The sequence below is a fragment of the Camelus dromedarius genome, chromosome 32 (genome assembly GCF_036321535.1).
Source record: "Camelus dromedarius isolate mCamDro1 chromosome 32, mCamDro1.pat, whole genome shotgun sequence".
NCBI classification, from domain to species: Eukaryota; Metazoa; Chordata; class Mammalia; order Artiodactyla; family Camelidae; genus Camelus; species Camelus dromedarius.
Window position 1 is genome coordinate 2,657,395 of NC_087467.1, and position 12,410 is coordinate 2,669,804.

Sequence of the window (12,410 nt, forward strand, 5' to 3'; positions counted from 1 at the left end):
TTAGACAGATTAGGGGAAAAGAGCCATAGAAGTCAAGTTCAGGAAGCCACATGATGTAGTTGAAAATAAAAGTTGGGTGAGAGTGGTGTTTACGTCAGACAGACCCGGGATCAAACCTTACTTGCCTTGTCTGCTGTGTGGCCTTGGGCAGCCACTTCACTAAGCTTCAGCATCCTCCTCCAAAAATGGAAGAATGCTTCCTTCCTATATAAAATTATGAGGAAAGACTGAAATGAATTCTGTAAACATTAGGTTTCTTTGTCTTCTCCCTTATCCTTGCCCAAAGGGGCATCATGAGGAAGTGTCACAACAAGATGGTAATTCCAAGTCACTTAGCTGCCAACTCTCTGCCCACAGAAAACAAAACAAAACAAAACAAAACAAAACAAAACAAAACAAAACAAAACAACATCAGATTTCTGTAGACATGTTCCTCCAGTTTTGGAGATCTGAGGAGGCAGGTGGTAAATACTCTAAGAGTATATATTTCTCCAGCATTAATTATTTTTGTACTAGTTTTAGCATAAGAAGTGGCCACTAGCTTTATGCAGCATAAGAGTCTGAGAAAATGCTCCCATCCTTGCCAGTGCTGAAGGCTTTTTCCAAGTTGAGAACTGAACATTTTCTTCATACATTTTCTTCTCCTTTTATAAATGTTATACCTTCCAATAGCACATTATTGGTTTGCTGTCCTGATGGCAAGAGCTTCTCATGTGCAAATTCAGCAACTTAAATCGATTTCCTTTTCTCTTTGAAAAATGGAAGTAGATGATACAAAGCAACCTCTTCCTCGAGGAGAAAAGGGTACAACATTTAATATGCTATTTACTTTTTTCTTTCTCACTTAAGGCTGTCAACAATCCTGAGCTGAGTGCTCTTAAGTTTGTCTTACAGATCATGAAATCGAGTCTAAAAAAAGTGAGGTATCTTTCCCAAGGTCACAGCTAGTAAATGGAAGTGAAGATTTGACTCAAAATTTCACTCTTCTGTAAATGCACAAACATGAGGCATGGTCAGTTTGGTGACCTATGCACTGGGTATGACAGTGCAGGATCCAGGAGGCACCTCGTCTCATGGCTATTATAGAACCAAGAAGTGGACCAACAAGTGTTCTTCTGAGGAAACTCCTTGCCTGGAGCTGGGCAGTGGGGTCTCTTGACTAGGGAGCCGTGAGCTCTTTGTATCCAAAAGCCCCACAGGTTTCCCCACAGTGTGTCACATTTTACTTGTTTTCCTTTGATAGGTAATGAGTTGACTATCAAGTCTTGATTATGGGGTCTCCTTCCAAAAGAACCTGCAAAACGGAAGCATCCCCTTAGCCCAAGGAGAAGGCACCATTTTTCTTTTCGTTTATAGATAAAAGTCTGTCTTGGTCTATGGTTGTCCCAATCTACAGAGCTTTCTCCTGAATTTCAAACAAGTCACAATCTGTGCCACATAACTGTTTATTTAGTCTTTGAGTCTGTTCTCTGCTATTTTCCCCATTGTTTCAAAGCGTGATAGGTTTGTCCTCTCAGTTTACAGATTATGTGAAATCAAGTTTTGTGGCTTCTTCCTCCTTCTCTTCCTCCTCATCTTCCTCTCTTCCTCTGACGTCGTCTTCTTATTTTTGTGAAAATAAGTGAAGACCAGCAAATGAGTAAAGCAAAGGCTATGTGAACCGCTAGAGCCAGGGACTCAGACATCTCACTTGCATTTGGGCAGAGACTCAAAGGCAGACAGAGGAGAGGGGAAACTTCAGAGTGGAAAAGGGGGGTGGTTTCAGGAACGAGCCTGGGAAAGCTGTGTTTGGCAAACTAGAAATGGGGCATCCGTGTGACTGGTTAGCAGAGCACATTAGGCTTCCTCTAGTTGTCCCTAAGTTGGGAGCAGGGACAAAAATTAAGGAAGCTGCAAGTTAATAACCAGGTCCTGTCCATTTTGGGGTCAATTATCACAGAAATGAATGTTTAGCTTCCCGGATTGTCAACAGAGATAGCAATCAGGCTTCCTGCAAGTCTGACTTATAACAGTCTGGCTTCCTGGCTTGTTTGTTGTCGATGAGAGGGTTGGTTTCCTGTGCAGATTGCTGCAAGTATGGGTCAAAGCTCTATTTTTAAATATGGTCTGATCATTCTCCATTTTTATCCTTTCTTCTCTTAGCTTTCTCTCTTCCCGCCTCCCTCCACCACCTTTCTTCTACTTCCTCCTTTGATATTCTCCATACCAAAGTCAGTACAAATAGGATTTGTGGAATATTTTATCTTCTTTTAGAGACTTTAAAACTACAAAATTTATGCATCCCTATTGGAAAAAATGTCAACCAATATAGAATGTGTAAAGAAAAGGAATGCTCACCCACTTCTCATCATTGTAGAACAGCCATCAGTTGGCAGTTTGGTGCATATTTCAAAGATATTTTTAGACACATATCATCATTTATTTAAATACCAAAATTAGCATATTAGATTTTTCAATTTGCCTATTATCAATATCATAGATGTCCGTCTAAGTCAGTGCCTGCAAATCTATTTCATTATGCATTAAATCATTGACCCTGAGCTCACTAGAATATAAACTCCATGAAGGCAGGGATTGTAATTCTATTGTTAACTGCTGCTCTTCCAGACTCAAAAAGTACTTGGCACATTGTAGGCAATCAATGATGTCTGTTGAATGAATGAAATTAGGGTGCATCCTGTTTTGTTTTGTTTTTTTAATTCTCATTTCAAATAATAAAACAATATGTAGTCTTGAACTTAAATGTCTGCACACTTGTACTTCGTTAAGCCTCTGTTTTAAGCGATCTAATGAGAATAATTTCAGGACTGTAACTAGGGGTGCTTGAGGGAAAAAAAATTCTTTCCCTCTTTATGAGAATGGTGGTTGCTATGCAGATGTGAAGCCTGAAAATACAGCAATCAATATATCCTAAGTGAGGAATCTAGTCATAGGATGAGGTTGGCACAATCAAAGCAAGTAGGAAGGTAGACGTGAGCCAGGTCTGAATCCATCCAGCCCTGAAGGCTGATCCACTGCAGAACTTCACCCACATGAAGCCAGTTGAATTACGTTGCCTGGCAGGCAGCTTGACCATTCTTCTTTTAATTATTTTATTCTGATGTTTTTTCCAAATGATCTTGGACCTAAGGAAAATCAGGGAGAAAATATCTTCTAAGCAACTCACCTTCCCAGATAACTCTGAGAAATGAAATGATGGAGAGGAGGGGTGGTGTATTCACTGGGGCCAAGTGGAAAGAACATTTCTAGCCCTGTCTGAGGTTCAGAACATGCAGAAGAGTCCCAGAAAGCCGGGAGATGGACACAAAATTAATTACATTACACGATTTTACATTTTAGCTCAACAAAAGGAATAAAATGTGGGAGAAACGGAAGAATTGCTCTGATTGAGGGCAGTTGATTTACTTAGTTTGTGTCTGTATGCCGTCTAGTCGCATAATGGGTGATAAATACACGGTAGGGCTCTTATGTAGATTTAACTTCTTCAAATAGCTTTGTGGAAGGAAGGACGCTTCTTCATTATTTGCTGACATTTCCAGGGCAAGAAAAGGTGATGTACACCATACAGTAAGATTCCACAGCTCTAGCTATCTGTAGGGATAACTATAATAGAAAGGTTGTCTCGGACTATGGGACGATACTTTACCACGTATTGGTTATAATGCTTATTTTTCCAATTGTGGAAAAGTGCTTTTTGGAATTCCTTTATATCTACTTGAGACTCAGCTTTTACATAAGTAAAATGGGACTCCTCCCCCCCCCAAAAAATACTCTGAAAGTTCTTGACTGGCTCCAAGATTCTGAGATTCTGTCTCCATCATGCTGCATATCTTTTAGCTTTTGAACCTCTGTACACAATTACAAGAGAAATGTTCCCCTCCACCTTTGCCCATGAGATCCTTAGCACACTGAGGCAAAACAGCCAGGTACATGGATGGTTCCAGGGTGATCAAAAGGGGCAGAAAATAGAATATTTTCCCCTTAAGTCAATAGTACAAGTTTGTGTCAAGATTTCCTGTGTTACTAAGGACAGTCTGAAATTTTAAGTGACTTGCACTTAAAAGCATACATGGTTGTTTCATCCAAGTAAGTGAAATGGCTCTAAAGATGAAAGTTTCATTTTTTAATACTGTCACAAATCCAAATTAAGGAGAGGTGTCTGCAAACCCTTTGATTATAGATCATAAAATCTCCAGCTTATATCAGACACTGTAAAATTGCTCAGTGACAAATGAAATGCCTACGCACTAAATATATCTTTTAAGCACCTTGCCGCGCTGGTACGTTTATCTCGGAGACACAATGGTACTTCTGCAGCTCACAGGTACAAGGTCAGGAATGCTGGTTCTGCTGGTTTGGAATCTAACACTTAATGGCCCATTATTTGAGGACACAGAGCAGAGGCTTCAAGCAAATACCCAGACTATATTTCATGTGGAAACTTCAGAAGCCAACAGACCAGCCATATTTAGAAATAATGATGGACCAGACCCAGCATGAGCATGGATGGCTGACAAACTACGGGGACTCACCAGGGTTCAGCTTTGTGACAATAGCTTGCATCTGGGTAGTGTTTTGTAGTGTTTCAAAGAACTTTCACATCCAGCATCTCATTTGATCTTCACAGCAACATTGTGAAGCTGGCAAGGCAGAAATTATTATCCTCATTTTGTAGAACAGGAAACTAGCCTCAGAGAGGTTAAGTGACTTGGCCAAGGTCACCCAGATGGTAGGCAACAGAATCACAGGATTTGAATATACACCTTCTGACTTCCGTCACAACAAGCAAACAGAAGCTGATTGTGTCTATTCAGCTACACTGTCGGCCGTTTCTGGTTCTGAAAGTCCATGCTATGGAGTCAAGCAGAAAATACCATAGGCATTTGACAGAATTGCTTTTCTCTTCCCTTGCCATTTCCAAATGCCTAGAGGCGAAACAGGTATATTTTGACAATGACAGAAGCAAAATATCTCAGCTGGATGGCCAATGTGAGAGGTTTCCCCTAGAGTAGATTTGGATACCGGAGAAGGAGAGAAAGCAGAGAACCACTGGATACTGAAATTTGAGAATGACATAAAAAAAAAAAGGCATGTTGATAGTAAATGGGAACCGAAATACTGAAAACATACTTCTCAATTTCACATTCTAATCCAGTGAACACGTGCCTCACCCTCCTCTACTCCTTTCTGCAGACATTTCTCATTTAGTGATGCTTTTGGGTACCGTCTTGCTGCTTCTTGGCTTCTCTGGAACCTAGAGATCTGTTTCTCTCTCTTCAGGTAAATGAGTTAAATTTGGCCCCACTGCCATCCGTCTTGAAGTTACCTGTCTCTCACCCCCTCAAAGCCCTCCTTTGCACACTGCTCAACAAATGAGCCAGTTCACTAAACAGGACATACAAAGCACAGACAGTCTTCCGGGACACGTGCTGGCATCCTAGGAAGAAATGCCAAATCTAAACCTACCATGGCCGATCCCCATCGTGGATACTGACCGGCCTTATTTTTGCTCTGATGTCACGCACCATCAATAGATCTCAGAATTTCTTTTCCCTGCTGAGCTCAGTGACAGTATCAGAATCCTTGTCTGTCCACTGTTTTAGACAGCTGCCAATAATTAATCAGAAGAAGCAAGGGAGACGAGAATTATTTAACATCTTCATTCACCCAAATATCCTATGTTGGGGCAGCCAGGGGACTCTCCATAACCCCTTTCCCACCCAAATCAAGTCACATATTTGACCTAGAAGGCAGAAGTTGTTGTAAGCTCCTCTCTGCTTTTCTAAGCCTCATGCTAGTCTAGCTCAGATTAGTAGGTTTCAGAAGCACTAAAGGAAAACCTTACAATCCATGAGTGGGAGAGTTCCACATCTTGTGTGCAAAAAACTAAGAATCTGTCACTCAGATAAGCATTACTTCTTTTGTCCTGTGATTCTAGCACATGTGATCCAAAAGGCTAAGCAGTGGAGAAAGAGGGATGGCTGTGTCCATCAGTGACTCGAGCCTTACTACCTCTCTTTTTTTTTTTTTTTTTTCTGAATTTTTCAGAGATTGAGAGTAAAAAGTTCTCTTCCAATTTTGTTTGTTGAAAACTAAAGATGAGTGTTTGGCAAACGAGTGTGCAGTGAAAGGCTGGCAGAACAAGGAAGTTTGGTTGAGACGATCGATAAAGACCCCTTATTTTCACCTTGCATCCAAAACGGTAATCCGTAAATGCACCCTCAGTGGGTGCGGGAAATAGAATAAGGCCTCCTAACAGGAGGGAGAGACGCTGCTTCTCCTGCCAGGACCGCTTGAGCTACATCTTCAAGGGGACTTTGCTAGTGAGCGCCTTGCTCCTCCAAGGTGCTTTGAATGAAGGCACGAGCAGGTATCCCGCTAGGCAAGGAACAGTAATGCGGGGAAAAAAATGCATTTAATAAAAAAGTGAATCAGTTCAACTGGAAAGAATCTTACAAGAACTCTGCATTCTGTTTTTGACAGTGATTTTCAGGGAATAGCGGGAAGCAAGCGGATTTGTAAGGCTTTGCACTGAGACCAAGGTTTCAACGTCGGCTGTGAATGAGCAAGAGAGGGCAGTGTTGTAACATCGAATCCGCGTCTTGGAGGCTTACAGGCTGAGCGGTGAGAGACATTTTTCTGTTCAAAATTTATGAATTCTTATTGTTGTCTGTCTCATCCTCCCAAACTATGCCCCCTCACACACATTTCTCTTGGAAGTTTTGTCTGACCCCCATCAAATAAGAAACCCTAAAGTAACATCTAACTGGAGCCTTAGCCAAGATTGAACTGTGAGCGAATGAAAACCAAACTCACCCCGGGAAGGGAAGGAAACACATGATGAATTACTTGTAACGAAATGGAATCATTTCAATCAAAAGCATCTTTTTTTTAAATGAATGAACTTGCTTCTTTGCTTGATTCTACTTCAGCAAGAGGACCAAAGAGATTTATGACCTGTGTCTCTTCAAGCCCGATGCCAGAAATGAACATGTTCTCATTAATAGTCATTTTCTCGTCAAAAGAAGCCTTTTATGCAGACAGTGTGCCTTGTTTTCGTAGCTTGCTTGTTGGCCACATTTTTTTATTCGAAGTTGGATGGCTTATCATAGGGGATGATGGGCTGTATGTCTGTGTGTGTTTGGAGGGGTCGTTTAATTGCTTTTCTGTTTCAAATGTTCCAAACTTCTGTGGTCCGTGTATATTTCAACTTTCAGAATCCTGGGTGTTTTGTTGAGGTGGGAGATTCACCGAGAAGTTCAACAGACAAAGGTAAATCTCTAGTCATTTGGAATGTTTTGAGTCTGATGCTGTGAAGGGATGAAATTTCTTTGGGAGTTCTACTTTTGCACATTTGAGCACAGCCAGCTTCACATTGAGATTCCACAGAGTTACTCTTGTGAAGACTTAAACAATTAACTGCTGAATTTGACCAACAAAGTTCAAAAAGCTGAATAATGAAAAAAAATAAAAGAAAAGAAAGAAATACAAATCGTTCTCTCCCTTTCAGGAACAGGATGTTTTGTTCCTCTTCAATGAATAGTTTCTGTTTGTTTGTTTGCTGAGTATATCAGCCCCAGTCTGTGTCTGAGAGTATATTTAGACAGACAAAGAAATGATCAGATAGGAATGACTGCAAAGTTCAATTAAGCAGCCAGTTTGAATTTTTGTCACAAAATTAACTAATTGTGTTAATTGTATGGGGCATTATATAACCACATGTAGAGTAATGACATATGTTCGGGGGCATTTTTTTAGTTTGATTTTGAAACTAAGATGATGCAAAGACATCGTTATCACCTGTGGACCTCAGTCACCACGGAGCTGGCTTGTGCCTTACACAGGGAGTGAACCATGCCCATCGGACTTTTTTTTTTTAAACCTCATGTCACTGCACAGGACATTCTCCCGAACTGACTGCTTTCTTTCTCAAAACATTCCTTTTTTTTTTTTTGGCTTTTAGTATACTGCATATGCCTAATTTCCTTTCCACTTCTTTGGACATTTTTGCTCAGCCTCTTTCTGTCCCTGCTTTTCCCCCCACATCTAAATATTAGAATCCTCACAGTATTAGTTCTGGGCACTTCACATCTGCAACTTCCCCCTCGGTGAACTGATCTATTACCATGCTATCAAATGGCACTGACGGAGCTACCCAAAACAATGGCACCTAAACATTCCGGGTATTTTAAGCTAAAGGAATCTGAGAAATGGCAGGTGAAAGAAGGATTCTCTGACCTCCCCCATCTTCCCTGAAACAGTAGCTTATGAGCCAAGGGATGTGAAATATAATTCAAAACAAAGAAATAATGTTGAAAAAGTTTAAGTGGAGATGCAAAATGACCATGCAACTATTCAAAAATATTGCTCTGATTGTGATACAGTGAATAGATTGGAGAAGCTAAGAATGTAAGTGGTCCTCCGTATACCCCGAGGAAAGGAGCATCCTTTCAGCAAGTGGAGGGAGGCCAAGAAGAATTGGAATAAACAGGCCTTGCTCATTTTCCTCCAGTTTACTACTCTTAGCTCATAAGCTTTTTTCCTATCACATGTTTGCGTGACCTTTCATTCTTCATCAGACCTGGTATAAAAACACTCAGGTTTAATCATTTTGCCAGGAGGAGGCTTCATTTCCTTATGAAGGTCCCTAATATCAGAAAAAAAAAAAAACTTAAATAAATAGGACTGCAATTTTCTCATTAATCTATCTCTTGTCAGTCAAATTTAGAGAGTCCCAGCTGGAGACTTTTGGAAAGTAGAAGGAAAAAAAATTCAATATGCTGATGGCGCCCACAGTTCAAGCCAAACCTAGCCTCTTCTTTGAGCTCCTGATTTACACGGCAACTGCTTACCTGATGCCACGCCTTGGATGACTCACAGACATCTCAAAATCAAGAGGACCCGAAAGGCATTCTCAGTCTTCCCTTTTCTTCATTCTTGATCACAAACCTTATCCCAAAAGGCTGCCACCGTTCAGCCATCTGCTCAGCTTGCTTCCTTTCTCTCGTCACCCAGCTCTATTCATGCGCACGTCCTGGTGTGTATATGGTTATGTGTGTTTCAGGCAAATACATTTCTCCCCGTCTCCCCTGCTCTGACCAGCTCCACGCCACTGCCATCGCCTCTCACCCAGACCACTGAAAGTTTCTTAACTCTTCTCCTATTTATATTCTTAGCCCCCTCAACCCGTTCCCTGTACCACCATTGGAGTCATGTTTTTGAATAGTTGCATGATCATTTTGCATCTCCACTTAGCATCCGTTGACATCATCTCTTTCATTTTGAATCGCATTTTACTACATACAGTGGCTCACAAAGCCCCTGACTCCCTTTCCAACCCCATCTCATGCCTCCGTTCCCCTCATTCACTCAGGGGCGATAGCCTCCCGGACTTCCTTTGAACACACGTGCGACATTCGTTTCCAGTTCAGGGTTTCTGCACGTCCTGTTCCCCTGCTCTTCCCAGGAGTGGCTCCTTCTCTGCCTTCATGTGTAAATGCAATGCCATCTCTTCCCAGAGATGTCCTCTGACCCCTGGGTACCACCGGGTTCCTCCCGGGGCTTCTCTCTGTCTCTGTGCCTGCCCTGCTTTTGCAACACAACACAGGAGGGCAGAGCATACATTTGTTGATTCTCTGAGCTCTCACCCAGTGTCCAGCAGTGCCTGCTGCATTTGAGTCCCTCAGTAAATATGCACTGAAGGAAGAAATTAAAAACAAAGAAGGGCTGATAAACCCTCATAACTAGCGTAACGGCTGCTTTTGAAGGAGGGCTTGAGAAGAGTAGGTAAATTGTCTTGATAAACTAGGAAGGGCTCGTTCATCCATACCGATGGCTTTCTTTGCAGAAAAAGTGGCTTTTGTGATTTGTAGGTACTTTACCGTATGTTCTTTGTTTGTCAAGCCAGTGACAATCTGCTTGTGACATGGAGAAAGCAAAGGTCACTTGAACAGACCCTCTGATCTGTTCAAGATCATGGCACTTCTTCTCTAACGAGCATGAAGATTGCTGCTTGAAAACATTTGAGTGTCAGCGCATATCTTATGTTTACTTAATTCTGAAATGAAGATATTGATTCAAAACCACCTATCTATGTGCCAGGAACAATCTTTTAAGACAGAGTTTACCTGGCTGGGCACATATTTGGGGCGTTGGCAATTGCTCCCTCGAGACGGAGGCTAAGTCTGCAGCTTGGGGTGGCTGCTCCCAGTAGGGTGTGCCTTGTCCATGTATGTAGCCAAAACATTTTAAAATTTAAATGTGCCATCGCTCTAACTGGATAATGAGAGATTATGAATCAAATAAGACTAAAATATAAAAATAAAAAGCAACAAAGAATAAAACTTAGAACTGGTCCCAACAGCGGAGACTTCAGAGTGAGTCAGAAAATTTCAAAATTAAACAAGGCAGGAAGCTGTTCATCTTTGTGCTCTGTACAAAACAACTCTGGCCACCAATGTTTCCCATCACTCTCTGGGCTGCTCTGCAGGCTTTTGGCAACCTGCGTAACTTGGCCATTCTATTTTGTGCCAGTGGGAAAGGTGGGCTTACAAGAAGGAACGAAGTCCTGAATAAAATTTAACTAGAAAAAGAATGTAAGAGAGTACAGGACGAAAGGAATTATGATGCTGAAGTTGCTAATCCAGTTGATTAAAAACACTTTCTTTATTTCAGCATTCTACACACACATCAAGTAGTTAATACATTGAACAAACTTTTCCATATTTAAAATAACATTTTCCCAGGTCAGAATGATATGGGACACTGAAATAAATCCACAAGGACAACATCTTTCATTCTGAAGAAATTACACCAATCCGTGGATATGAGAATATGTGATTATTGAACATGTTCAAAGCCAAAGAGTTAAAATGTGACTAATGGATGAGTTTTTACTGGACTCCAGGCCAAACCTTGTTCTCTGGAAGGAGGTGGGTAAGGATGTACGGTGTCAAAGATGTGGGAGGGGGCAGAAAGCAAGGAATCAGTGTGCGCACTGTTCAGATGGGACATTTCAGATCCACAATCCAAGTGGCTTTAGGAGCAAATGTTTGCCTTTCTTCCACCTTTAATGCACCACCCAGAGATCTGCATTCTAGGGCCAGCTGTCTCTAACTGGAACCCTCAGAGCTTTCCAGTCCTATTTCCCACCACGCCTTCATACCAGTCATGTTCTTCTGCCACCTCCTGAAGGTAGTACCTCTCTGTTCTCGCACTTCTTTCTTGTCTTGAGTAGACATCTTTCCTCTCTTGCAATTGTTTATTCAAAGCAAACCCGTCCTCAGTGGCCCAGAGGATACCCCATATCCTTTTATCAAACCTTTCCTGACCATTTCATTTGGAGGTAAAGTCCTTCTCCTTTGAATTCCTATAAAATAAATATTTGTGCAGTGCAATTGACATTTAGTCACACGCTGCCTTTTGACATGTCTTCTATTGCTATCTCCAACTCATATTTGCATTTTGAACTATTATTTTCACTTACTTTTCACAAAATTGGATTCTAAGTCTTGATGCCAACGTCCATGGCTGGTATTTACCTTGTAATTTTCACGGAACTCGGTACAGTGTTTTGTGAGCATCCATTTACAGCTGCTGCGTTCCTTTTTTTTCTTTTTTTTTCCTCCTTTCTTTTTCCTTTTTTCTTTTTTGGATCCTCCTGGACCTGCTAAATTTCCTGCACAAAAATCCTACAGGGAGGATTTTGTTTCAAACTCTCCAAACTCTTTTGGTCCAGATAGAGACATACTTGAATTTTGAACTTGGGTTTTTCAGTTTAATGTCTGCATCCCTCCACTTTCCTTCAAAGTCTACATTGCAGATTTTACTCCTGGGCGAAGACCAGCCATGGTGACCCAGGAAGGGGAAGGACTCTGGAAGTGAGAACGGGAGTAAGATTCCTTGGAAGGCTGTAGAAAATGTCTTCAACTTTCCTTTTTTTCCTGTTTGTTTGCATTTTTACCTTTCTGGGTATCTTTATTTGCTTGCATCACAAAGCGTGCGATCTGATTGACAGGAGCGGATTTTAGTGTTACTGGTATCCGGCAAGGGGGCTCCCGACACAGTCGTGCATTGAACTCAGGAGCGCAGACTTTTCAGACAGGCGTGTATCTGTCTCACTTAATAGGTGAGAACTTGGGACTTGGGGTGTTACCTAGGATGTCAGAACAAAAACTGCAGGACTGGCGTTTCGTTTTAAAAGAATATAAAATTTGTTATATGTTGAACACAACAATAAACTCCTCCCTCTAAATAGGGATGAAGAAAGCTCTTTTTATCTCATTCCTGGTGCCCCCACGTCTTTCCATCCCAACTCCAGTGAAGACACCGTTTCAACCATCCTGCAGTTTTAGGAAGAACAAAAGGTGGCAGCCGATGAGGCTTTATGATACGTAAGAAGAATCACATGA